This window comes from Ambystoma mexicanum, chromosome 13 (genome assembly GCF_040938575.1).
Source record: "Ambystoma mexicanum isolate Mex_15411 chromosome 13, UKY_AmexF1_1, whole genome shotgun sequence".
Lineage (NCBI taxonomy): Eukaryota > Metazoa > Chordata > Amphibia > Caudata > Ambystomatidae > Ambystoma > Ambystoma mexicanum.
In genome coordinates, this window is record NC_090938.1 from 825,521,575 (window position 1) to 825,548,274 (window position 26,700).

Genomic DNA, 26,700 nt, shown 5'->3' on the forward strand with positions numbered 1-26,700 from the left:
GGGGGTCGGATTATGAGAGGGAGGTAGCTTCGGTTCTTGCTAGGGCTAGGCGTGCAGTTTTTAGGGAGGGGAAAGGGTGTGGTTGGAGGGGAGGGTGGCAGGGGTATGAGGGGAGGGCGGGAGGGGGGTGATTGCAGGGTGGGGTGTGCCAGGTATGATAGAGAGGGAAGCAGGTATGGGTAATGCTGGTGGGTCGTGGGTGGGGTTCAGGGGATGAGTGGTCTTAGGGTGAGTGGCTCGCCATCGTGCCCCCCTGGCTTGGTGTTTGGAGAGGAGAGTGGCAGGGAGTGCGAAGGAGGGTGGAGAGGTTTGGGAGGAGGGGGATGGGAGGGAAGGCAGATCGGAGAGTGGGAGTGGTCCACGGGGGTCATTTCTGACTGACCCTGGTGGAGTGGGTGCACTCATGATTGGTGCAAGCTTTTAGGTTGATTTAGGAGGGCTTTCTGATTATAGTTCTAAGATCGGTGGTGACACGCTTTTAGGCACACTTCAATGTCCAACTGCTCAAAGATGATACTGGATTATTGGTGCTTTCCTAGTTAGAATTGTAGACAGAGATGATTTTAGTTTATTGGGTACACTTCTAAGTTCACCTGTACACAGGGAAGATATTCGGTCAGCCTCTAGATTCAATTTGCTTAGAGGGGTATTAGAATTATTAGTCACGGTTTTAGATTCTACATTACACAGCTATACTGTTAGTTATACTAATAGGATTGAGTAGGGCACGCTAGTGGGTGGACTTCTTTCAATTCACCTTTATACAGGGGGGGTGTTAGGCAATCAACTTTGTAGATTATTAGTCACCGTTCTAGGTTCTACATTACACAGCCATACTGTTAGTTATTTCTAAATCTGAGTTGCACAGAGAGGCTGTGGAGCGCACTTCTAAATTTACAATTAGCCTATTAGGTACATTTTTAATTTTAACTTTTCACAGAGAGTCTATTGGGCACACTTCTGAATGCAACTTCTAAGTGCACTTCTTAATTCAATTTTCCACAGGGAGACTATTGGGCGCAGTTCTAAATGCAACTTTTAAATGAGCTTCTTAATTCAACATTTCACAGGGAAGCTATTGGGCACACTTCTAATGTAACTTCTAGGTGCACTTCTTGATTCAACTTTTCACAGGGAGACTATTGGGCACACTTCTAATGCAACTTCTAGATGTACTTCTTAATTCAACTTTCCACAGAGAGGCTATTGGGCACAGTTCTAGATTCGGCGAGGCTATTGGGCACACTTCAATGCATTTTCTAAATGCACTTCTTAATTCAACTTTTCTCAGAGAGGCTGGTGTTCACTTTTCCAAAAGCAGCTTCTAAAAGAACTTCTTAATTCAACTTTCACAGAGAGGCTATTGGGCACACTTTTAATGTATTTCTAAATTCGACATTCACAGAGAGTCTATTGGGCATACTTCTAAATGCGCTTCTAAATTCGACTTTTTACTGATAGGCACTTGGGCACACTTCTAAATTCACAGAGAGGCTATTGGGCACGCTTCTAATGCAGCTTCTAAGTGGCTTCTTAATTCAAGTTTTCCCAGGGAGGCTATTGGGCTCACTACTAAATGCAACTTCTAAATTAACTTCTTAATTCAATTTTTTACAGGGAGGCAATTGGGCGCGCTTCTAGTGCAGCTTCTAAATGCACTTCTGAATTCAACTTTCAACAGAGAGGCTATTGGGCACACTTCTAAATGCAGCTTCAAATGCAGTTCTAAAATCTCAGAGAGGCAATTGGGCACACTTCTAAATGCAGCTTCTAAATGCAGCTTCAAATTCAGTTCTAAAATCAAAGAGAGGCAATTGGGCACACTTCTAAATGCAGCTTCTAAATGCAGCTTCAAATGCAGTTCTAAAATCACAGAGAGGCAATTGGGCACACTTCTAAATGCAGCTTCTAAATGCACTTCTAAATTCAACTTTTCACAGAGAGGCAACTGGGCACACTTCTAGAGTCACAGAGATGCAATTGGGCACACTTCTAAATGCAGCTTCTAAATGCACTTCTGAATTCAACTTTCAACAGAGAGGCTATTGGGCACACTTCTAAATGCAGCTTCAAATGCAGTTCTAAAATCTCAGAGAGGCAATTGGGCACACTTCTAAATGCAGCTTCTAAATGCAGCTTCAAATGCAGTTATAAAATCACAGAGAGGCAATTGGGCACACTTCTAAATGCAGCTTCTAAATGCACATCCGAATTCAACTTTTCACAGAGAGGCAACTGGGCACACTTCTAGAGTCACAGAGAGGCAATTGGGCACACTTTTAAATGCAGCTTCTAAATGCGCTTCTAAATTCAACTTTTCACAGAGAGGCAATTGGGCACACTTCTAGAGTCACAGAGAGGCAATTGGGCATACTTCTAAATGCAGCTTCTAAATGCACTTCTACATTCAACTTTTCACAGAGAGGCAATTGGGCACACTTCTAAAAGCAGCTTCAAATGCACTTCTAAATTCAACTTTTCACAGAGAGGCAATTGGGCACACTTCTAGAGTCACAGAGAGGCAATTGGGCACACTTCTAGAGTCACAGAGAGGCAGTTGGGCATACTTCTAAAAGCAGCTTCAAATGCACCTCTAAATTCAACTTTTCACAGAGGGGCAATTCGGCACACTTCTAGAGTCACAGAGAGGCAATTTGGGGACACTTCTAAATGCAGCTTCAAATGCAGTTCTAAAATCACAGAGAGGCAATTGGGCACATTTCTAAATGCAGCTTCTAAATGCACTTCTAAATTCAACTTTTCAGAGCGAGGCAATTGGGCACACTTCTAGAGTCACAGAGAGGAAATTGGGCACACTTCTAAATGCAGCTTCAAATGCAGTTCTAAAATCACAGAGAGGCAATTGGGCACATTTCTAAATGCAGCTTCTAAATTCAACTTTCTACAGAGAGGCTATTGGGCACATTTCTAAATGCACTTCTAAATTCAACTTTTTACAGAGAGGCTATTGGGCACACTTCTAATGCACTTCAAATTCAACTTTTCACAGAGAGGCAATTGGGCACACTTCTAGAGTCACAGAGAGGCAATTGCGCACACTTCTAAATGCAGCTTGTAAATGCACTTCTAAATTCAACTTTCTACAGAGAGGCTGTTGGGCACACTTCTAAATTCATAGAGGGTCTATTGGGCACACTTTCTAAATGCAATTGGGTGTAATTTCCACATGTAAAGGACTGAGTTTCTGAATGCGATTATAGTGAGTTTACAGTGGTGATGCTTTGCTTAGATGAGTGGTAGGGTAGTATGGCCTGAAGTATGGATAATTGTCCTGAGAAAAATGTTTTTATAGAAGGTTTAGGGATACATTTATGTGAAATGCGGGGAAAATTAAATAATACAGATCTCCTGCAAGGGTTAAGGGATCTAAATACTTTAGCGTTTTCTAGAGACACTGTGGAGAATGTAAATGAGCATGTGGAGAGGTTATTTGAGTATAGAAAGGAGTTAGAAAAGTTGCAGAATGAGGATGACGAGGGGGAAAGTATGTATGTGCAGAAACGGTTCCTTCCTTGTCATAAATCGATATCTGAGGAAGCACAAATTTGTACGAAGGACGCACTTAGATGGATTTTGGATATGTCGATAACTCCAGTTGAAGTATATGACACATATAGGCCCTCATTACGACCCTGGCGGAAATCGAAAAACGATGGCGGAAATGCAATACCGCCATCGAATAGCGCTCGGTGCGACTATGACCCGTCACCGCAAAGTACGAAGCCATTAGCGACACCGTAGTGAACGCCAACGCTAACTGCACCAAGCACGCGCGCGCGCGCCATGCCAAACCGCAAACACCACCATGGTGCAACGGTACGCCAATTCCGACCCTAGCGGACATGTACCTAACGCCATCAGGCACGGCGTAATGTACCATTCCGCCATGGCGAGAAGTACGGCATCGCGAATCAACCGTAAACGGCCCCACTGAGTGCCTGTACACCGCTCCCTGCCCACAAAGTACAACTCCCCGTAGGTGCAATGAAGCCACAATGCAACCATTGAAATGTACAAGTCACCCATGCATGCCAACGAACAAAAGAAACACAAGAGGGGCCAATGGGAGCTGCAGGGCACAGATGGCACGAATACAGAAGCCATCCCAATGGACATGACCACAGTCCCCCACCAAGAAACGCACGCAAACACAGGCACCTGTGACCAGCAATATTCCGAAAACCACATCATTCCACCAGTCCACCTGGCTGACCGGCATCTGTTACACAAAACCCAATCCCCCGCCCCTGAGCATGACAACATTCAAACTGGCATATTGGCAGCCCCCATCCCTGACCTCACTGGGCTTCGTAGGCAAACGCGCACAGCACAGTACCACGCAACTAAACCCCGAAGCTGGAACCCAATGCAGATCTCCTCACAATACATCGCCCCCCAAATAGGCATATGCCACATCACTTGCAAAGAAAAACGCTACACGGGCCAAATCAGAATAGAAATTTTATGCACATCAAAATCACCAAGCCCATACAGCCATCAGGCCATGAACTCCAAAACACAAATCACCATTGTGGGCTGCTTCCGCAAGAAATGACCAGCCACTACCTGTGTGTCGCCCTGTTCCCCCATGGTACACAGAGCCACATTCACGTACGAAAAGGCAACATGGAAGCGCACAGAACCGCAGGGCCGTCCCAATGGGGAGGCACTAGTCCAGCTGAAAGGCCGAAATGTTGCTCCGAGCCACCAGTACTGCGTAAGGGCATGTGGCCCATTGGCGATCGTCCCATAAGATCGTAATGCTGCTCCACTGATTAACACGAAGCAGCAGGTGTCGGGAGTAAATTCCATCTGCAGGAGTGGCATACAGATGGCAGTGGCAAAAGGGGAGGAGATACCTGTCAACCAAAAGAAAAGAAAAAGAACAGAATGGCCATCAGAACTACATACCAACAACTCACTTCAATGATCACACGAAATCCACAGCCATATGCATGCTAGCCCACTCCAAAGGAACATCACCACCCCAAAACCACTTGCGACTCATAACCATCTATATCGAGGTGCAAACACCATCACAAACGAGTGTCTGAGGGCGCCTCGAGACAGGGAGGGCTCAACAAGGCCAGATGGACGATGGTCCCACTATGGCAGCCCTGCATCACATAGCGTAGGGGAGGCGGATAGATCCCAAGAAGCCCTGTACATGGCAAACTCTGTATCAAATCACCTGCCCATGCATCCATCCATCATTCCCTCATCCCGGGATCAAAATGCCTGAATAATTACTCACATAACATTAGAAACATCCATTGAGTCTGTGCGTTATGCAGCCTGCTAAATCCACAGTGCCCCAGCCCGTAATTCCAGTGTTGTGAAGTAACATGTATTTGGGAACGGACGGCCTCATCGCCCACGTAGCTATTGCGCATCCCAAACTATTCATATCAATCATTGCTCCCTCGCCATGGGCCCTGTCTCAAGGACATAGAACAATAGAACGTTAAATTTGCAGTCAGACCTGTGGGCATCTCCTCGCCGCTAGCTGGAAACCGAAAGCGCCGCCCTTCGAATTCCTCATTTGCAACATCACGTCGAAAAGGCATCTGTGGCCGTTTGAAATCACTAATTATTCCATCGAGTGCGGCTGTGTGTGAAAATGGCAACTGCCTTCACCCACGAATGGGACGCCCCGCCCGTCGTTGCAACTCGGTACAGTGATGCATGAGGGCCCACCGTTACTCGAGTACTACGTCCCACTGACCCCTCACAAGTCTGTTCGCGACTGCACAGATAGTATGTGAAACAATGGGACCACAGCAGAATGAACATATCAACCAATCTTACACGGCCATCGGGTACAAATACATGATTGCAATAGCAAGATACAATTCCCCGAATTGCAGCGTTGTGCGCGGGACGTGCTCGGCCAAAGGGGAGAGCAGTTTGCACAGGTGGAATCAATCACCACAGGTGGAGGCCATACAGCCTGAAAACACATAAATTGCACAGCCAGTCTCCTCCCACAACCACACCGAAATGCTACCGGCAGGACTCGCGATGTTGGCCCTGGGGGACCTGATAGCACTGCAAGTGCTCCGACTCCAAGAAGTAGACGAACACCAACTACAACCAGCCGCACGGAGGAGACGCAGGAGGAGGAGGAGGCTAAGGCAGGGCCAGCAAGGCCCACCAGCACAGCCACTACCACCACGCAGGCAGCCCGCAATTCCACGCCTCCGAGCACATCCGTTCAACCTCACTGATGAGCAGATCCACACCCTCTACCGTCTGGACCGGGACACCATAGCCGCCATTGTGGACATGACACAGGCTGACCTTGTCAGCATGATAGATAGCCCAACCGCCATCCCACCCCTACTGAAGGTGGTGTCTGTACTCCACTTCCTGGCCACAGGCACCTACCAGCACACAGTCGGACAGTTGCATGGCATTTCTCAGCCACTGTTCTCACGGACACTATTGCAAGTGCTCGATGCCCTCCTGAAGCACGCAGACGACTACATCTCTCTACCACGCTCGGAGCAGGAAATAACCAACACAAAAGTGGGATTCCATGCACTTGCCGGCATACCGGGTTGCATTGGTGCCATCGACTGCACCCATGTTGAATTGGTCGTCCCACATGCCATGGAGGCCCAGTACCGCAACCGAAAACAATTTCATTCCCTGAATGTACAGATGGTGTGTGACTCCAACAGGATCATTACACATTGTTGTGCCCGATTCCCTGGATCAACCCATGATTCTATGGTCTTGAGGAACTCTACAATACCACGCTACATGGAGCGACATGCAGGGAACAGATCCTGGCTACTCGGTGAGTCTCATTACATGCATGATGATGTGGGGTATGTGAATTGTCAATGACCTGCCAGGAAGGGGGGGGGGGGGTGTGCGTACGTATCAATGGCATTCCACATCATACGTTTCTCGTCCACATACAGGTGATGCTGGATATCCACTGAAGAGATGGCTCCTCACACCAGTCCGGAACCCACGGGACCAGCATGAGGAGGACTACAACCATGCCCACTCACGTACCCGTGTAGTCATTGAACAGGCATTCGGCCTACTGAAGACCCGTTTCCGCTGCCTCAGCAGGTCTGGCGGTGCACTCCTGTACCGCCATGAGAAGGTTGCAAAGATGGTGATGGCATGTGTCATGCTCCACAACATGTGCGTACGTAGAAATGTGCCCATGCCCCCTGACGCTGAACTGCAAGCACCTGATGATGGTCATGATGAGGGTGGGGATGTGGCAGCACCTCATGGAGTCTGCGAGGCACCGGAGGCCCGTGACATTCGTCAGCATCTCATTGATGTATGCTTCTAGCACTCACGCCTGGTGGCTGATACATGGACACGGGACTCGTGGCACTGCGTGTGTCTGGGACATGCACAATATGGACTGTACGCCTATGATGGCCTAGTACACAAAGATCAATGTCCACACTTCTCATTGGTTGATCGTGCACTTTTTATGGCATATGTGATATCATGTTGAACACCCTATCGACCCGCCACCCAAGTGAGCCCAACACACCCCCTCCACCCTCCTACCTCCCCCCCGAACACCAGTGTCCAAAGATGCTCATTGTCAGTGGGCTCTCGCTATTGCATGCCCCCTCTGCGGGTATCAGGGGCACCCCTGCCTGTGGAGCGCAGGTTCCTTCCAGATCTACGTTGGGGGCTGCCCTGGACGGAACTTGCAACGGATGATGTGTCTGCCTGCTCACGTCCATGCATGTCCCTAAGGGTTTGCGAGAGCTCAGTGAGCACACGGCGCACTGCGGCAAGTTCGGCACATACGTCTTTGGACGTCGCATGCAGTTCCCCCCTCAGGCTCTCGGTGCTTCTCTCAATTTGTGCCCTTAGCGTCTCTGTACCTCTCTCCATTTCTGCCCTAAGTGTCTCAGTTGATGTTTCTATGTCTGCCTTAGTGCCCCCACATTCATCGGCATGGTCCTTGAGGAGTGTGGCCAGTTGCTGCTGTTGTTCGATCAACTGGTCGAGGGACTGTTGCCTCTGCTGGGCCATGGCCATTTGCGGGGGTGTCACAGAGGGGCTGTTGACCTCATGTTGCCTTGCCACAGGGCTTGTGGGGGATGGCCAGTCGTCGTCTTGTGGGTGCCCCTGCGTGGTATCCTCATGTTGTACGGGATGGGACAGACAGGGGGATTGGGACAGGTCATGGATGGATCTGACTTCGGCATCCCCGTTTTCTGTGTCGGAGCATGCTGCCATCAATGGGGTGTCACCTATGGTGCTGCTGCCACCAGAGGCAGTGCCTTCTGTGGCATCCATTGGGGGGACCTGTGGTGGTGGTGTTGTGGGCATGCTGGCTGCTGGGGTGCCTGTTGATGTTCCCTCCTCTGTGCTGCCACCTGATTTGTGCTGCTGCCGTGTCTTGATGCGTGCAGCTGAGGTGGAGGGTCTCTGGCCGTTGGTCTTGGCCCTCTTTGCAGGTGTGCTGGTAGGGGTGTCCTGTAGCTCGTCGTTTGGATCGGACCCTGTGGTGGAGTAAAGGAGGGCGAGGGTTATTGATGGGTCAGTGGGAATTGGAATGGCATTGTATCACATGCATTGGGGTGGTACCTGAGGGTGATTTGGGTCGGGGTCTTGGAGGTGCTTTGATTTGTGTGTGGAGTGAGGGTGCAGTTGTTTGGCAGCCTGCAGTTAGGGTGTGCCTGCTGCACGTGTAGTGCGTGTATTAGGGGTTTTTAATTATTTATGTATTTATTGTGGGTTTTGACGTGCGCTTTCAGGCCGATGTGTGTGGACGTTCTCCTGGACATGTGTTTCTGTTGCACTATGTGGACGCATGGTACTTCACATGGATGGACTGTGTGGATTTGGCATTGTTTTATCTGGCCCACCTACCTGAATCTTCGGATGTCTGCACTCCTTTCTCCATCCCTCCGACTCCCTCTATGCTCTCCATTCCGATGGTGGAGGCACAGATTTCTTCCCAGGGGGTCAACTTGATGGGTGATTCAGGACCTCCCCCGGTGGCTGTGGCAATGTTGCGGTTGGCAGAGAGTATGCTGCGGACGCGTATCCGCAGGTCGTCCCATCGCTTGCGGCATTGCTGTGGGGTGCGGGGTGCGGTCCCCACCGCACTTACCCGCTGTGCCACCAGAGCCCATATGGCCTTCTTGTTTGCAAGTGCCGTCCTGGTCATTTGCGTGGAGAAGACGACGGCAGCATTCTCCTGGAGGGTCTCTGTTAGCACGGTGAGTTCCTCACGGGAGAAGTGGACCTGCCGCTTGCGGTCGCACGCTTTCTTCGCTACTTTTCCCATTTTTCTTGGTTTCGCTAGGGTGGTTGACGGGTTGGGGTGTGTTTCAGGGTAGTGATTTTAGTGGTTGTGTGGTTTTAGTGTTTTTATAGGTGTACGCCGGGATGTTTCCCGTTCCGGGCCCATGTTTTAACTTCCGTTTCCGTATATTTCCGGGCACCGTACTTTCCGGTAGGCGCACACTGCGGTGACCGCTAAGAGGGGTGGCGGTATTGCACCTAGGGCGCCGTACGGCGGCGGTGTGGGCCGTTTTGGGGTCATTTCCGCCATCGCGGACTTTGCACTTCCGCCGTGGCGTGGTGCTCGTGCCCGATGGGTCGGAATGGGCCGCACTTTGCTCCTTCGTACAATGGCGGAAACGCTATTTACGCTGTGGCGCTCCGGTCAGTCGCTTTCCGCAAGGGTCGTAATGAGGGCCATAGTCATTATACGCCAGAAATGCAGAGGAAAGTGATACAGGTAATTATAGAGTATCTACAGGATGATTGTGTAAAAAGAAAGATTAGTTGTCCCACAGAGTTATTGAGTATTTACAAGAGAGCTTTTTCACTTGACACTTCTTCGACTGCTTTAGCGCTCGATTTAGCTCTGTTGCTTAGTAAGCGTTCGGAGTCACCTACTTCTCAGTTGCCTATGAGAGAGGTTCCTCCGACTTTTGTCCCAAAGGTTGAGATTGCGGTCGATGCTGCACAGGGTATAGACGCAGTGGACATTCCTGCACATTATGTATCGCAGTTCGTTCACGTCCTGTTCTCAAGACAGGAAGTGAATACTATTAGACAATCTGTTCCTGATATTAGGAAAAATCCGACAGGATTCTATGAAGAAATAGAGTCCGCTTTGCAATCCTCAGTGTTCACCTTAGGTGATATTGATTTGTTATTCCCTGTACTCCTGACCATAGATTTGTAGAAACAAGTTAGAACTATAGACGACGTGCCAGGGTTGGGAGATATATGGGTGAATATAACTAGACTTGATGGAGAAAGGCCAACTGGTGAAAGACCGCCTCAGGTGATATTGACTTTGCCTGATATAATTATTGCAAAATTAAAAACTATAATTCCAGAGAAAAGAATTATTTGGGACAAACTTACGGCCTGTGTCCAAGGAAAGTCTGAGGGTGCAACCGAGTTCTTTAATCGGTTCGAACAGGTATTCTCGGACTTCAGTGGACAAGACCTAAGCACAGAGTCTGGGAAAAGATTATTTGTGGAAAAATGTGTGCGTGGATTGCTGCCTGACATCCAGTCACAATTTATGTCCTCTGAGAGCACTTGGCAGGCGAAATCGCAATCAGAAGTACTGCACATGGCTCAGTACTACGAGAACCGTGTCAATAATGAAAAAGATAGAGTTGAAAAACGAAAAGGTGATTTGAAAACTAAAGTGCTATTGCAGCAAATTGTTAGAGGCCCCAGAGGGTTTAGTTCTCAGATTAGAGGTCAGTATGTCCCGCAAGGGAATGTGCCCTTGGGTCCTGTGAACATTAACCAGTGTGCCTATTGTCGTCAAGAGGGTCATTGGCACGCACAATGCCCTGTCCTTCGACAAAGGTCGAATAACACATTCGGGAATATGGGTAGATGATCCAGAGGTCGCCCGGGGGTAGGGGGCCCTGGTAGAGGTCAGTTTGCACAGGACCCTCAGCAACCTTTTTCACAGGACAATCAGATTTCGAATGTGGACACCAGGAACATATTTCATCATCCTTCCGCTGCATATTTATCTGAAGAGCTTCCTTTTGAGGACATTCTGTTTCGTTAGGATTGCCTGAAGCAGGGTTTGGAACCTACACCTATTTCCGTCAAACAGAAAGGTCCCTATGTTGAAATGATGGTGGGGAAATAGGAAACATCCATTTTTGATAGACACTGGAGCACAGAAGTGTTCCATTGATCATTTGCGGGTTCTAAACATTCCACTGTCAGGGCAAACCAATGTTTCTGTAGGGTTTTCTGGCACACCAGTTGTTTGTCCGGTTTCTTCGCTGGTACCCATTACTTTGGGCATCTTTACAGACCACTGTCCATTTCTGTTGACTTTGAATTGTGGAGAGAACTTGCTGGGGTTGAACCTGTTAAAAGAATTAAATGCAGTGATTTATTGTTCTTCTGATGGAGTGCGCTTGAAGATTTCACCACAGCAATTTTCTGTCTCACAATTCTTGACTAAACCTTTGCCGCCAGAATTCATTAATGTACCAGAGAGCTTATGGGCTGTTGACGACAATGATGTCGGTGTTTTACAGATTGAACCTGTTAAGATAGTTTTGAAACATGGAATTGAGCTGCCACGCATTCCCCAGTATAAGATTTCAGTTGAGGGCGAGCGAGCTTTGAAATGCATTGTTTCCGATTTTGTGCATCGCGGGGTGATTAAAGAAATTACAAGAAGTTTGTGTAATAGTCCAATTTTACCCGTGTACAAGAAAGGCGATAATGCAATTCCATTCCATTTCATAATTGATTTACGTGCCATTAATAAAGTAGTCGCTCCACAATTTCCAATTGTGTTTGAGTAACGACAATCCTAACCATGATTCCAGCTACAGCTACTTACTTTAGTGTGGTGGATCTAAAGAATGATTTCTTTAGTATTCCTATACACAAGGATAGTAGATATTTGTTCACGTTCACCCTAGGGGGACGCTCGTTCACATTTACTCGTGCACCTCAAGGGTACACAGAGAGTCCTAGCATTTATAGTAGGGCTTTGAAAGAACAACTTGATACCCTTGAATTGCCCTCTACTTGTACATTGCTTCAGTATGTTGATGACTTGCTCTTAGCTGCTGACTCTGAGAGCACCTGTTTTAAATTCGTTGCCAGGAGGTCACCTATTTAGGCTATCTCCTGTCAAAGGAGGGAAGAAGATTGACACCTGAAAGAATAAAACACATTTCTGGCATGTCTGTCCCAAATACACAGAGGGAAGTTAGAGCCTTGATAGGCATGGCTTCTTACTGTAGGTTGTGGATCCCAGATTTTTCACCAGTGATCAAACTGATGTTGGCTTTGACAAAGAAGGGCATTTCTTCGCCATTGCCGTGGAACGCGGAACACCAGCAATCGTTTGACTTGCTTAAGACTGCATTATGCTCTGCACCAGTTTTGGGCACACCAAACTATGAAAAGGCATTTGTGTTGTTTGTGCATGAATGTGATGGATGTGCTTTGGCTGTATTAACACAGGAGCATGGAGGGAAGAATAGGCTGTGCGGTTACTTTTTTTCCGCCCTTGATCCAGTTGCATGCACTTTGCCAAGATGTTTGCGAGCTGTCGCTGTTGCTGCTGCTGCGTCTGTAAAGCAGAGTGAGGGAATGCTCCTAGGCCATGATCTAACCCTGATGGTGCCTCACTCTGTAGATGTTCTACTGAACCGAACCCAAACGCAACACCTCACTTCTGCACGGTTGACAAGATATGAATTGATCTTGTTTGCTCCTCACATTCAAATTAAGAGGTGTTGTGTTCTTAATCCGGCTGAACTCCTACCTTTCCCACAAAATACTACTTGCGGCGATGAAGAGTCACATGACTGTCTGTATACTACCGAACAAGAGACAAAGGGTAGAATTAATTTGAAAGACACTCCTTTGGATAATCCGCAAGGAGAACTGTTTTGTGATGGCTCCTGCTTCAAATTTCTGGATGGTACATCCACAGCTGCTTATGCAATCACTACATTAAGCACGGTTGTGGAACCTAAGAGAATCACGCATAATTCTGCGCAGGCCGCAGAAATTATAGCATTGACCCGAGCTTGTGAACTTTCCGAAGGGCTTGCAGTAAATATATATACTGATAGTCAGTATGCCTTTGGGGTGGTTCACAACTTTGGGAGACTTTGGTCAGAGAGAGGGTTCCTAACTTCACATGGCACTAAAATCCAACATGGCTCCCTAATAGTATAACTACTCTCAAAGCTTGCGCTCCCTACTCAGTTAGCAGTTATGAAATGTGCAGCACATCGAAAGATTACAGATGACATAGTGAAAGGGAATGCTTTCGCTGATCAAATAGCTAGACAAACTGCTACCTATCCCCTTACGGAGATGTATGTTTCGAGGGAGACTGTAAATGCTTATGCAATGGATGAGGGTGTTGGGTCTGTACGGGATATCCAAGCTGATGCCACGTTAGAAGAATCCAAGAGGTGGGCTGAAGGCTTGGGGAAACTTGATGATGACGGTGTTGGGTGGATATAGCGGAAGGGAAAAGGCTACTCCCTGATGCGTATATAATGATGATGGTTGTCATGGCCCATGGTCCTACGCATGTATGTGCCCAGAAAATGACAAACATGTTAGAGAAAGTTTGGGTAAATGACAAAATTTTGAAATTTGCCCAGCGCTACGTCCAGGATTGCATGATTTGCCTACAACGCAATGTGGGAAAGGGGACAGTAACTCCAAGGGGATGTTTTGGGCCACCCTCTGTCCCCTTTGAAGTTATCCACTTTGACTTTATTGAAATGGAACGATGTGACAATAAAAAATATGTGCTGGTGGTCATCTGCACTTTTAGTAAATGGGTTGAGGCTTTCCCTGTTAAAGATGCTACAGCCATGACTACTGCAAAAACCATGTTAAAGGAATACTTCCCGCGGTTCGGACTACCAAGAGTTATCTGGTCGGACAATGGTCCACATTTTGTCGCTGCTGCAATTCTGCAGATATGTGCGGCATTACAAATTGACAAACGGTTCCACTCGGCCAGACATGCTCAGAGCGCCGGACTAGTAGAAAGACACAACAGTATCATCAAGAACAAGCTCGCTAAGACGTGTGCCGGCACCAAACTAAAATGGCTGGACGCCTTACCGATCATGTTATCATCTATGCGTACAACCACTCAAACTAAGACTGGGCTCTCTCCATTTGAGGTGGTAATGGGGAGAACTGCCAATGTTTGGAACCTTCCTAAATGCAAAACATTGAGAAATGTTGAAAATGTATTACTTCCAGGTTATTGCAGCCAGTTGACTAAAAATCTGTATTTGATTCATCACCAGGTACGAGAAGGTTTACCTGTGCGATATGAGGGCATGGTCCACAGTATACTGCCTGGGGGTTGGGTGCTCATCAAGGCATTTGAGCGCTCTTCCTGCCTTGCGCCTCACTGACGTGGGTCGTTCCAGGTCCTGTGGAAGAAAGAACTGGATCCACGCGTCCCACGTCAAGAAACTTCCTCAACTAGTGCCACACGTTACAGAAGAAACAGAACCCCTCGCTAATGCTGCAACCAACGATCCCAAAGCAGTAAATAGCGCCGAGAGTGTGTCGGAGAATCTCTCTGAGCCCGTGAGGCTTGGGGAAGCCGCCATTTTGTCTCCACACTCTAGAAAAGTTTTGCATCCAGAAACTGCTGTTCCAAATTCGGCATCTTCACTTGTCTCTGATACGTTGCTTCCAACGGGAAGGGAGGATACATTGTTTCCGGACCGCTCAGTACTGGGAAAAGCAAGGTACAAGCTGCGTCCAAGAAAATAGACTTACGGCACGGTTTTGCTGTGCATCTGATAGACTTACGGCACGGTTCGGCAGTGCATTCGAAGAAGAAAAAAGGATCATCGAGGGCTTGTTTTTGCCCAAATTTGAGAAAGGGGATTCTGTTGGCTAGGGTTGTGGAAGGACTAAGAAGCCGCGCGACCGGGAGGTCGCCAGCAACGAATATTGGGGGTATCCGTGTGAAAACTACAATGCCTGCTACCGCTCATATGGGACTTGTAAATGAGGGGGTGACCAACCGGGAAAATGGACAAAATGCCTGGGCCCCAAAAACGTATTGCTGTATTTTTATAATGATATTTGGGTTTATAATAGTCGCTGCCTTAGGGTTGGGGTACCTTGAGGAAACTCATTCTTTAGAATTTTTGTTACCTACTGAAAGTATACCTACTGTTCTTACTCCCTTTGTACATTTGCATACTCTGTCCCCTACGGACTCTCAGCATAGACAAAGGTACCACAATAATACTCTACTACTTATCATGAATGCTACGCATGCCATTTTTAATAAGTCTAACTGTTGGGCCTGCTCACATTTACCAAAACACGGGGATAAGGGGTTAGGTTGATATATTCATCCTTTACCTTTGACAACTGCTTGCTATGCTTCTCTTAGAGCACTGTTCTTTGGCCGTTGGAATGATAGCATCTCAGGGAACTTTGATGGCACCAATTTGAATAGTTTTGAGAAACGTGTTTTGACTCCCCTGGGCTACTCGCTTTTCGCAAACAGGAGTAAACCTAACGTTGCTTCTATTAGGCCTTCTGACAGACTGTCTCGTCCTTTCCAATCTTTGATTTCCTTTAAAATGGCTCCCATGGGCAATAAGGATGCCATGCCTACAGAGGAATGGAACTCAGTCAATGGGAGATTTTCTAGGTTGTGCCAACATTGCAAATTTGACTGGGAAAACAGACCTTTATATGTAGGCGAACCTGTCTACTTTGTCTGCGGTAATGTAGCATTCCCATGGTTGCCCAGGGATTGGCAGGGAACCTGTTATTTAGGTATCCTGTTAACTGGGGTGTTTATATCTAGTACAAAAGAAGTTTCAAAGGCTAGTCCACGGCGGGACGAGAATGGTGACACCCCAGCACAAATCTTGGGAGAAATAGCAAAATCAGTTGTGCCATTTTGGTGGCAGATAGCGAATTCAGAAGATATCAGAAAACTAGCGAGAGTACTGGAGAGAACCATCAACCGGACCACGGACATACTCTATAATATGATGTTAGAACAGAAGGCGATAAGACTAGTAGCACTTCAAAACGGGATGGCATTAGATGGCATTCTGGCTGAACGAGGTGGAGTGTGTAAATAAGTTGGGTCCGCTTGCTCTGTTTTCCTACCAGATTCCACCCCAACCATCTTGAATGCAATACAGAATCTGCACGTCCTTAGTTCAGAAGTGCACGTTCCCGAGGGAAATTGGGATTTTAGCGCTTGGTTCTGGGACTTTTTGCGATCTTGGGGTTGGAAGGTACTTTCGGTCTTGCTGAATATTTTGGGAATCTTTTTGTTTCTTTGTTGCTGTATTCAGTGTCTACCTAGTATATGTTCGATGCTAGGGGGATGATGCGCACAAGCGATAGGTACGATAGGACATAAAGTGTATGCCCCAGATAAAATTTCCAAAGGAATATGTGTTGAAATAAATTTTAGCAAATAACCTAATGGCAATAGATATTTCCGACAGCGATTCAGGGGGCATGGATGATGATGCATGAAGTTATTTGCAAGGAGATCCAAAGTAGTTTTAGCACTTGGCATAGGCCAAAGGGAGGGTTTGTCAAATGAGAAATGATATTGTGCCTCCTATCGCAATAAATATATGTGCATTGGTCTACGCCAAGCTGCTCACAAGTCGCCTGCAAAGGAATCCATGTTGCAAGGTCCTGACCTTAGAATCAATGTAAACTGCCATTTTAGATCAATCCGCCATTTTAGGTTCACTTTGTAAAGTTGCCCTGTGAGTTAAAGTGGTGGACAATGTCATTCCAAAATACAATATGGCCGTCTTGACCTCTGTATGTAGCTAATATGTAACTTGCCTCCAGGACACTTGTTGAGGTCGTGAACTGAGACCTTGTCCTTCGTTGACCTGTGTGTAAAGGATTACTCGTGCAATGAAACAAATCCACGAGCATATGATAAGAACAATCTATCCAAATACTGAACATAGAACACTTGTTTAACTACATTGTATTAATGTTTAAGAAGACCTACATGGAAAATCTCAGAATACACAGTTGCCGTATGGGCTTGTTCATATATGTATTAAAAGCAAACCAGTCATATGCGGATGTGCGAGACTTGGCATGAACCCATGAACCCTAGATCGGTGATGTATTAGTGGAATATTAACCCAAAGTGGGGCTAGACATTGTGCTCACAAAAAGTATAAAAAACCAATGCATTCTAATGTACAGTGTCTCTCACTGAACACATTGAACCATGCTGGAGTTCGTTGTGTTGCACTGAGGGCCGATAGCTATCTGATTTTTGCTCTTTTCTTATGAACTGGATTCAGTATAAAATAAAGTACTTTGTATGTTCCTTTGTAACCCGTGTTTGGTGTATTTCCTTTTGGGGTACTCAGCCTCAATATTTTGATTTTCTTTTCACAGCATGACAGATGCCACCCGTGGATAAACAAGTGGCAAAGCACTGCCAGTCCCAATCTACTGCAGGGGCAGGAGAGGATGTATTGGAAGCCAAAGGCAGAGAGAAACCTCCACACCCAGTCTGTAGCCATCCATTCACACCTGGCAGGAAGTGACTCCTCAAATGATGTATGTGTAGAAGTGCCAATACTGGACTCGCAGTCGTCTAAGGTGGAGGCACATTGGCAGAGCTATTTGTAGGACAATGCATTCAAGGTTCAGAGGTTGGTGTAATACAGGTTCAAAGTGCCCTGACAAAGAGGTGTGTGGGTCCCAGTAATGTATTGGAAGGGGGTGCTTGGGTCAGAATTGAGGTGCATTGGAAGTGCTGTGTGACTGTTATATAATCGGCCGAAAGGAGCTAAATGACGCTGCATAGTCAAACTAACCTGAGTCTCCGTGAACCACACAAGTTGACACATTATATACATTTTTGCAACCAATAGTTAAAACACTCCCACATACTTTATTACAATACACCTCCCACATGTGATTGGTCAAGACCTATACAAAAGAAATCCAATCTTTCTCCAATTCCCCCATTCTCTTTTGTCATGTTTATCTTAACTACCATCTTCATCTCATGTGTACAACACATCTCTCTTAGGATTTGTCCTTGGTAGGTCATGACATCGTCACATAGTTACACATTCACATACAAACTTAATTTATTATAGGTCCCAGCTGGCCTGAGACTTCCTAACCCCGGACGTAATTGCATATGGTCTATAAGAGCAGTTAATAAATATGAGGTGGGGAAGAATGAGCAGGTGCCCTTTGAACTGACGATAACCATCTCACCCAATCAGACTTGCTGGTGTTTTCGGAACACTGTAATCTAAAAGGCTACCAATTCAACATGCATGGCCTCTGGTAACATTCTGAGAAAACAATCGAAACCCATGAAGTATCGGTCAACAGTGGCCTCGAGCGTCACTTGACCCCCAAGTTTATTGCTGGTCAAGAAGCAAATGGCTGGATCACCCTGAACGATAAATAACAAGCATGCATGTACTTAAAAGATTGCGTCTACCTTCAGTGATACTTTGAAGCCATACAAACCCCAGGCTGAACTGTTGGCTGATCATCTGCTTAATATCATGGTTACTCATTACCTTCCCTTAAGCCTCTAAATCCTGCAAAAACAATTTCTCCCAATCATTCAGAATGCACCTCCCAAATCCTGGCTGCAGAGTTTAACCAATTTATGAAAAGAGCACATTGTATATAGTTATGTAAATTCCCCATGTACGTATATCAGTGTGAATCCATGTTTAAAAACGATTGTGTCCCCTTTACAGTGGTTTTGTCATAAGAAAACCCCTTCCTCGCATGCGCATAATGAAGCTCCTCATTGCCCAGCTTCCAGGCACTTTGTGACACATCATTCCCAGATTGTGTTTATTTTTCAATGGCGATTTTGACATGTATCTTGCTGTGCGCATGCAAATCTTAAATGCATCAATTTAAACAGAAAGGGCCCGATTTACGGAATTATTTGCACAGAAAATAGGGTACTTGTATGCGCAAATGCGTGCAAATCCGCCTTTGCCAAATCATGGAATCGAATGCGCTGCACTTTTCAAAGTCTTGTGCGGAGTATGCGGTGGCTCAACACAGCTCTGCGAGTTGAGGAACACCTTGTACGAGAATCCAAAGAGAGTGGGTGCCGGGCCTACGTAGTGACCAAAATAGGGGGCGGAACATGCAGAATGAGGAATAACACGTGAAAATGTGAGCTTTTTGAGGGACGGTCACGCAATCACACGCCCACACCACCGCAAATATATACGCATTCATTGATTTGAACTTTGAACGTCAGGTCATGAAAAAGTTTACGCGCATCCCGGTACACTTCCTCCACCTGATAGCAGGCATAAATGTCAATGTGTAACTATAAAGCACGCAATACATACCAAACGAAACATGTGTAGCTGCGATGAATTGAGCATTTGTCAGAGCGATCGTGCACTGACACCGCAGGAGGAGGAGGATCTTTAACCCACCTACCACCCTTTTTGGGATGCCGAATGACTAGGTCAAGTTCCCCCACCCCTATTTCAACCTAGACCTGGTCAGGGAGTGGGAAGATGAGCCAACATCACCCATTATGTGCTCCCAGGCCCTTAGCCCCAACAAAAAGTTCACTGCCTTACATTTCATGGCATTTGGATCCTTCCAGTGGACCACTGCCATAGTAGGCGTGATCTCCCAATCCACATAGTCACACTGCCTACACCAGGTGCTAGCGTGCATAACTGCACAACCTTGTGTGTCCCGTCACATCTATATGCCAAGAACACTTGCAGAAAGGCAAATAGTAATGCAGGATTTCTATGCTGTGGTGCGCTTCCCATGAGTTTTTGGTGCAATAGATTGTACCCATGTTGCTCTACGTCGTCCCCCCAGATTGAAGAGCACACATACCGCAACTGCAAACATTGGCACTCAATGTTCAGGTTGTGTGAGTTGCCAAGAGCATCATAACTGAAGTGTATGCAAACTATCCAGGAAGCACACACAACAGTTCTATATTCCTGATGTCACCACTACACCAGAACCTAGTAGCTGGCAAGCATGGGAATGCATGGCTCATTCGTGAGTGTGAACGGACACGCACATGCATGCACATTGCACACTTACCAATAGGCACTGGCAAAAAATGTTAATGCCAACCACGTACACATTTACAGGGGACAGTGCCTACCCGCTGAGCACATTCATGCTGATGCCCATGCAGCATCCCACCACACCACCTGAGGTAAGGTACTGCATTGTCCATGTAGCGACTAGGGGCATAGTGGAGCACACATCCAGAGTGCTTACATCACGTTTCTGCTCCCTTGACCAATCTGGTGGTGTGTTGCTATATGCACCACCAGATGTGTCCAGGATCATTGTGGCAGCACATGTCCACCACAATGTTGCCACATGGCATGGCATCTCTGAGGATATGCTGGTGGGGCATCGCCCACATACACAGGCACGACCCTTGCGCATGGCTGGCCAAAGGGCACTTGGAGAGGCTGCACGTACCCAGCTGGTGTAATCCTACTTTATGTAAAATCCTGCCCCTGTGGAGTGCACACGATCAAGCCATATCCCAGGTACCATTCAATGATGACCATGGGCCAATCCTCCGTGCCCACAAAAACACCCTTCAAATGTGCCCCTGGGAGGGCAAAATTGTGTGCATCCATTAGACATAAAACAACATGCACAAAGTGTGGCCACATGAAAGACATGTAATTGGAGTATACCACCAGCACCCCAGTAAGCATGGAGTGAAACCACTCCTGAGACACAAAAACATCACTAATGTCCCAAAAAATATCACCCAAAATATGTGTTGTCACAGATAAATTCAGCAACTTGCCAAGTATCAATTATGAGCAGCTAGGCATTCATGGACTCTAAAAGTATCATTTCCACCAATCCCCATCAGCCCAATGAAATGGGGTTGCACACCTTTGTGAGAATGTGCATAACAGGCACAAACGTGTTATTGTTGCTGTGAGCGCAAAAGCAGTGGTGTCAGTGTCCACATGTAACATACATACAGCCAATATGGAGACAATACACCCCATATCAGAAAACGCACTGAACAGGACACAATTGACAAGTGAGACAAAGAGATTGATACAATCAAATGGCCACAGTCACAGATGCAGGAAGTAACGTAGCCATTCCATAGGGAAATCATCAGTGAGTCATGACCATAAGCAGCATGGCACTGCACCATTCACCAACACAGTCACATCCACTGCAAATAACATTGTTCATGTAGTACACCAAAAACAAGACAAACTACCTGACGACTGGAACATGGTCAACAACTGTACTGCAAGAAGACACCAACCCACACACATAAGACCACAAGTAGTAAAGCATAGTACTATCTTGAAGCCAGTTAACCCATGCAAGGAAAGCCCTGGACCCACAATGCGTGTTACACAACATAAAACACATACAGTGGCCAACCCATTCCCTGTCCGCAACAATGCACAGAATACTCAATGACATCAAAGTAGTAATGTTGAATATGAACAACAAAACAAAAGAGCAACAAAAGTGCACTGCAAGACAAATGCACATCTTACCTGCTTCCTGTCCATGCAACGACTGCAAGTATCCCCTCAATCCCATCACCCATCACATCATGACAAATGGATCTGCAGAGAAAGACAAATCAATGTGAGAGCAGCAAAAACATCTGTGCACCCAAACATACAGCAAGATGTACCCCCTGAGTGACATGCAGTGAATGGCCATGTCACACCCACCATTATCAAGCTGGTGGCACATACTCAACACACACATCTGGCAACAGTCAGCAAGACAATGATCGGACAAGCAAAAAGTAGATCACTGAGACAAATAAAAGGCTGGTTCACCCTGGCAGTGTATCCTATGCCAGGACATGTCATGACATCATCAGCGTAGCATTGGGACATTGCAGTGAACACTGGCAGGGGAGCCGATAATGCGAAGCCCAAGAACAGCTGGACACAAATACTCACCAATTGCACTGAAGGCAGGATTTTGCAAAAGGCAGCACTTCACAGAGGCAGATGTCAGACCGGATGGCTGGGCACTGAGGTAAGTGGCATGAAACACACACACAGACATGACAAAGCAATGAGAAACAGAGACAAAAGACAAATGCACACAAAGGGAGTAGGCAATTGGAAAGGGCAAGGTAATGCAGATGTCACTTCGACTCAATTGCATCGGGTCAAATGTGCATGAAGGTGACATTGACATGCACCCAGCATCTGTCAACATGCTGCGGTAATCCCCATGGTGAAACATGCATGGCACATGCATGGTAAATAACAAACCCTGATCAATGTAGTGTGCCTGGTGTTTGTTGACAACATGCATCCTAAACATGTGCAACAATGGGTCATGTGTGTAGATTATTCTTAGGTCCACACAACAAGAATGGTGTACCATGACCAACAAGGCTAAATAGAATCTTCAGTGTACATGAATCAATAATTCATTGAATGGGATGCCATGTGTCAGGCAATACACATGTGAAAAGAAAGTGTGTTAGGAAGAATTATATGCAGAACCCTTTGGGAACACCACACCCAATTAAGACTATAAGTGACAGTACAAATTCACCTTTGGTACAAGCCTGTACTACACAGTAAAGTGGTAGCAATGGCTGAGCAGCCAGACTTATCTCAAGAGCAAGTGAGCAGTATCAATAGTTACACAAAGGACAGCAATTACTATTATTCAAAGAAACACTGACTCAAGGTTTCTGAGTAAAAGAATATACATTTATTTACCCATCAGTTGTAAAACATTTCACTTAAGTAAAGTAGTTGAAAAATCACACTCTTAATACACCACACCACTCCCAATAGATTCCGGACAAGTTAAGCTCAAAATGAAGTGTGAGCAAAAGGGCACTCAAGCAATTTAAAAGGGAGGGAAAGACAAAGTTAAACTAAAGTTAAGCAGCACCAACAGGTAAGTAAGCAGGGCAATCTAGAAAGAGGAACTACAGTGATGGAATCAAATAAAAAATGATTAGGGCCAAAGTCAATAGGACAAAAGTCTTTTGCTTAAGATCACACAGTTCAGGGTAGTTCGCGGTTAAGTCTTTGCCAAGAGTTTCGGACGAAGTTGGTCGGTAGAAAAGTTAGTTTAAAGAGTAGAGAAGGATGAACCCTCGGATTGGCGAAAGGTTTCACACACCTTCACCGCGGCTGGACGAAACAAACAACCAGATTTGCACAGTACCTTTAAATGGAGAAGAAGGTGTAGCTGAGGCGGACGTTCCTGGCATTTCCTGCAGACTCACGGTTCCTGAAGCGACTGTCAGACTGACATGAAGTAGGAAGACTGGAGGGTCCTGCACTGCCCAGGGACGAAACCAGCAGCAGAGCAAAGCAACGAATAAAAGGTGCACTCCTTAAAACCCAAGCAGGGTCCGACCTTCCTGGCTATTTGGTCCACTGTAGCTCTGTACAGCAAATTCGACCAGAAGAGGGAGTCCTGGCTTGCAGTTTGGGCAAACTGGTTGGTCCCACCAGCTCAAGGGAAGAAGATTCCTGGTAGATCTTCTATGTTGTTGGAGTTTGAAGATTCGGACCTGCAGCAGGGCTTCACCGGGCGGGTTCACTCGTGGTAGGGGGTCCTCTTCTGTCAGCTCCTCATCGGTTCTTTCGTTCCAGTGGCGACTCTGCCTTCTTAGACCCAGAGACCTGCTTTTTATGCAGTTTTGCCCCATTCACACAGCCTGGCTGTCAATCACACAGCAGGGTGGCTGTCATGGCGGGACAGTCACCTAGCAAATCAAACAGAAGTGCGACTTGGTACACCAAGGAAACCCATGGCAGGGGTCCTAAAACCCCTCCCTCACATCCTGCCTACCCAGACTTTCAGGCGCCTAAGGGGGGCTTCTGTGTAGAAGCCTGTGAAAGGACGGTGAACAAAGGAATCAGTCCTGGTTTGGCGCGCAGAGTAAAACACGGGAAAGACATTTTAAAAAAGAAATGTCAAATAAACCCAGCTGGAACCGTATAATTAAGGATATGGTAAAGTGGGTTTAAGTTTGAGGCTACCAAGATAGCCTAAAACAATACCAAGGTTATTTAAGATAACCGCGGTAGGATAAATAAGGTAGTTACCACTGCCACCAGCCAAGTCTTGATGAAAAGGGAGCGAAACGGTACTCCAAGAGAAACAGGCAAAATGGGATAAGTATTAACCATTTCCAGTACTCTATGTAAAATAGTTTGTACTGGGTCTGTGGATTTAAAGAGACTAATAAAGTCAATGGCAACTTTACATGTTCTGGGAGACAGTAGCCAGTCCCAGAAAAATGGAGTCGAGGTTGGGAAGTCTAAAAGACAACCCTCTGTCACTGCACTGAAGGTGCTGTGTACCACACAGTAAAAAAGATGATGCCTGTGGAGTCGGTGAGGCAGCACAGTCCATGAACACAAAAAAAGTTACACATACACAGCAAAACACATGTAAGAGTGGGAAAAAAAGGCTCACACTCTTACCAGCTGAAAAAATAAATCCTAGAAATCCAGCAAAGCTGCTGGGGGACTCAGTCTGTAAGGGAAATCAGCCATTCTGGAGAATTCTCCCTAACAAAACAAAGTGCAAGGAAGCACACACCACCACAACCATCAACATGTGTCACAGCCCACAACCAGCTGGCCCTGCCACCCTCCTGACAACTCAACAAGAAAGGCCCTACAGAGATCTCCCACCCACAACTACGATCCTGCAACCTGTGGCACCATGATATGAGAGTGAAAACAGCAAGCACAGACACATGAGCATAAGAACGCCATGTGACACACTATCTGAAATATCTCTAGGCCGAGTACTGTAGTCGCCTGTATGTTCCCATTTCCTTCTTATTTGTGTTTTAGCTCTTGCACTATCTGAAATGTCTCTAGGCCGAGTACGATAGTTAATTTCACATTCTTGTTGTTCATGGCCTGTAAGAATGTTTTGTATTTTCTCTTGTCCCCTCCCTTGTCGTGTAGCGCTATGAAACACATTGGGCCTCATTAGGAGTTTGGAGGTAGCCATGCCGTTTTTAGCGGCATGGCTACCCCCAAACCGGGTACCGGGTCTGGGTTCCAGGAATAGGGAATTACTGGGCCATGCTGACTTTAGCGGGCCTGGTTAGTCCCTTTCCCGGGACCCAGATCCGGTACATTCCCATTCCCATTTCAGCCCCCATAGGGCTCAATGGGAATGGGGAGGATGCTAACAACGGGCCTGCTAATGATGGGTCCGTTGTTAGCATCCTGGTCTGCTAGCAGGTCCCGCTCTGGACATCTGGTCTGGCCAAGCGTCCAGAGCGGGACCCACTGCAGACCTCGTAATGTGGCGGCCCGGAATGAACGGTGCCGGTCCCTTACTGGCACCGTTCATTCTGCGGTTGCCCTTGTTGTAATGAGGTCCATTGTCTATAGGCACTATATAAATAAACTATCAAATCATATCATATCATCCACGAACTTGGACCCGTGCCCCACCAAACATGTTAAAAAAAAGTGAATGCACACAGTGCCAGACTCCCTGCTAAACACCACACCACAAGTGATACCCTAAGTGCCCTTCACTTAGCTGTACATTGTACTCACCAAACCTGCATGCAGGAAACACATCCTAAATTGTAAAGACATGCATTGCAATAACCTAAAGACAGTGGACATCCATGACAACCATTTATTGAATCAGAAAACAGGCATAGGCCACTCAATGCATAAGGAACACAGGGTGCAAGAGGGAAACAGGACACATATTGAGGATTGCCTAGGAATGGAGAGTAGCACAACGGAGAGAGAGAGAGAGAGAGAGAGAGAGAGAGGGAGAGGGAGAGAGAGAGAGAGAGAGAGAGAGAGAGAAAGATATATATATATATATATATATATATATATATATATATATATATATATATATATATATATATCAATGTCTCCGGACGTACTATCATGGCATGAGATCGCGGAAGGCGCATAGAAGGAAAATATCCACATGTAGAGGCCATGAAGGGCAAAAGTGGTGCACGGTGAAGAACAGACTGGTAAAAAATAGGCATTTGTAATTGTAATTGTTTATTTATATAGAATTTATACACAGGTGTAGTGCTTCGAAGAGCTTCACGGCAGGAAGGGAACAAGGCAATACAGTCATCATTCTTAGGCCTTGAAGTTTCCGAATTACTTAACAGTAAAAAAAACATACTAGGCCTGACAGCATTTCTCCTAGTGCAAGCGCATAAGTGTTACAGTTGTGACTAAGCTAGGTAGGGGGACAAAAAGGGGGGGGGGGCGGACAGACGAACTTGCTAGTCCTAGCACATTTAGGCCATGCATGCAGACAGACGGAGGTACGAGAAAGGGGGAATGGCTGAACAAACACTTCCAGTCCAGCTGGGCCCTGGGTTAAGTGCAGAGAGGTTGCCTCGCTCATGGAGCATAAACTGAAAGTGCAGTAATGCTGAACAAAGTGCAGCGGCCCATTAAGCTGATATAATTAGAGACGTTGGCCATTTATTATTAACACTATTATTTTATCTAATTTCAACTTTTCTTCTTGTCTGAAATGTCATCGTGCATGAATCAATGATATATTCATGTTTATATGCGTGTATTAAAATTGAAAGGTTGAACAATATCCAACCACATCAATACAAAATTCAAAAAACACACTGGCAGGGAGCCTGCGACC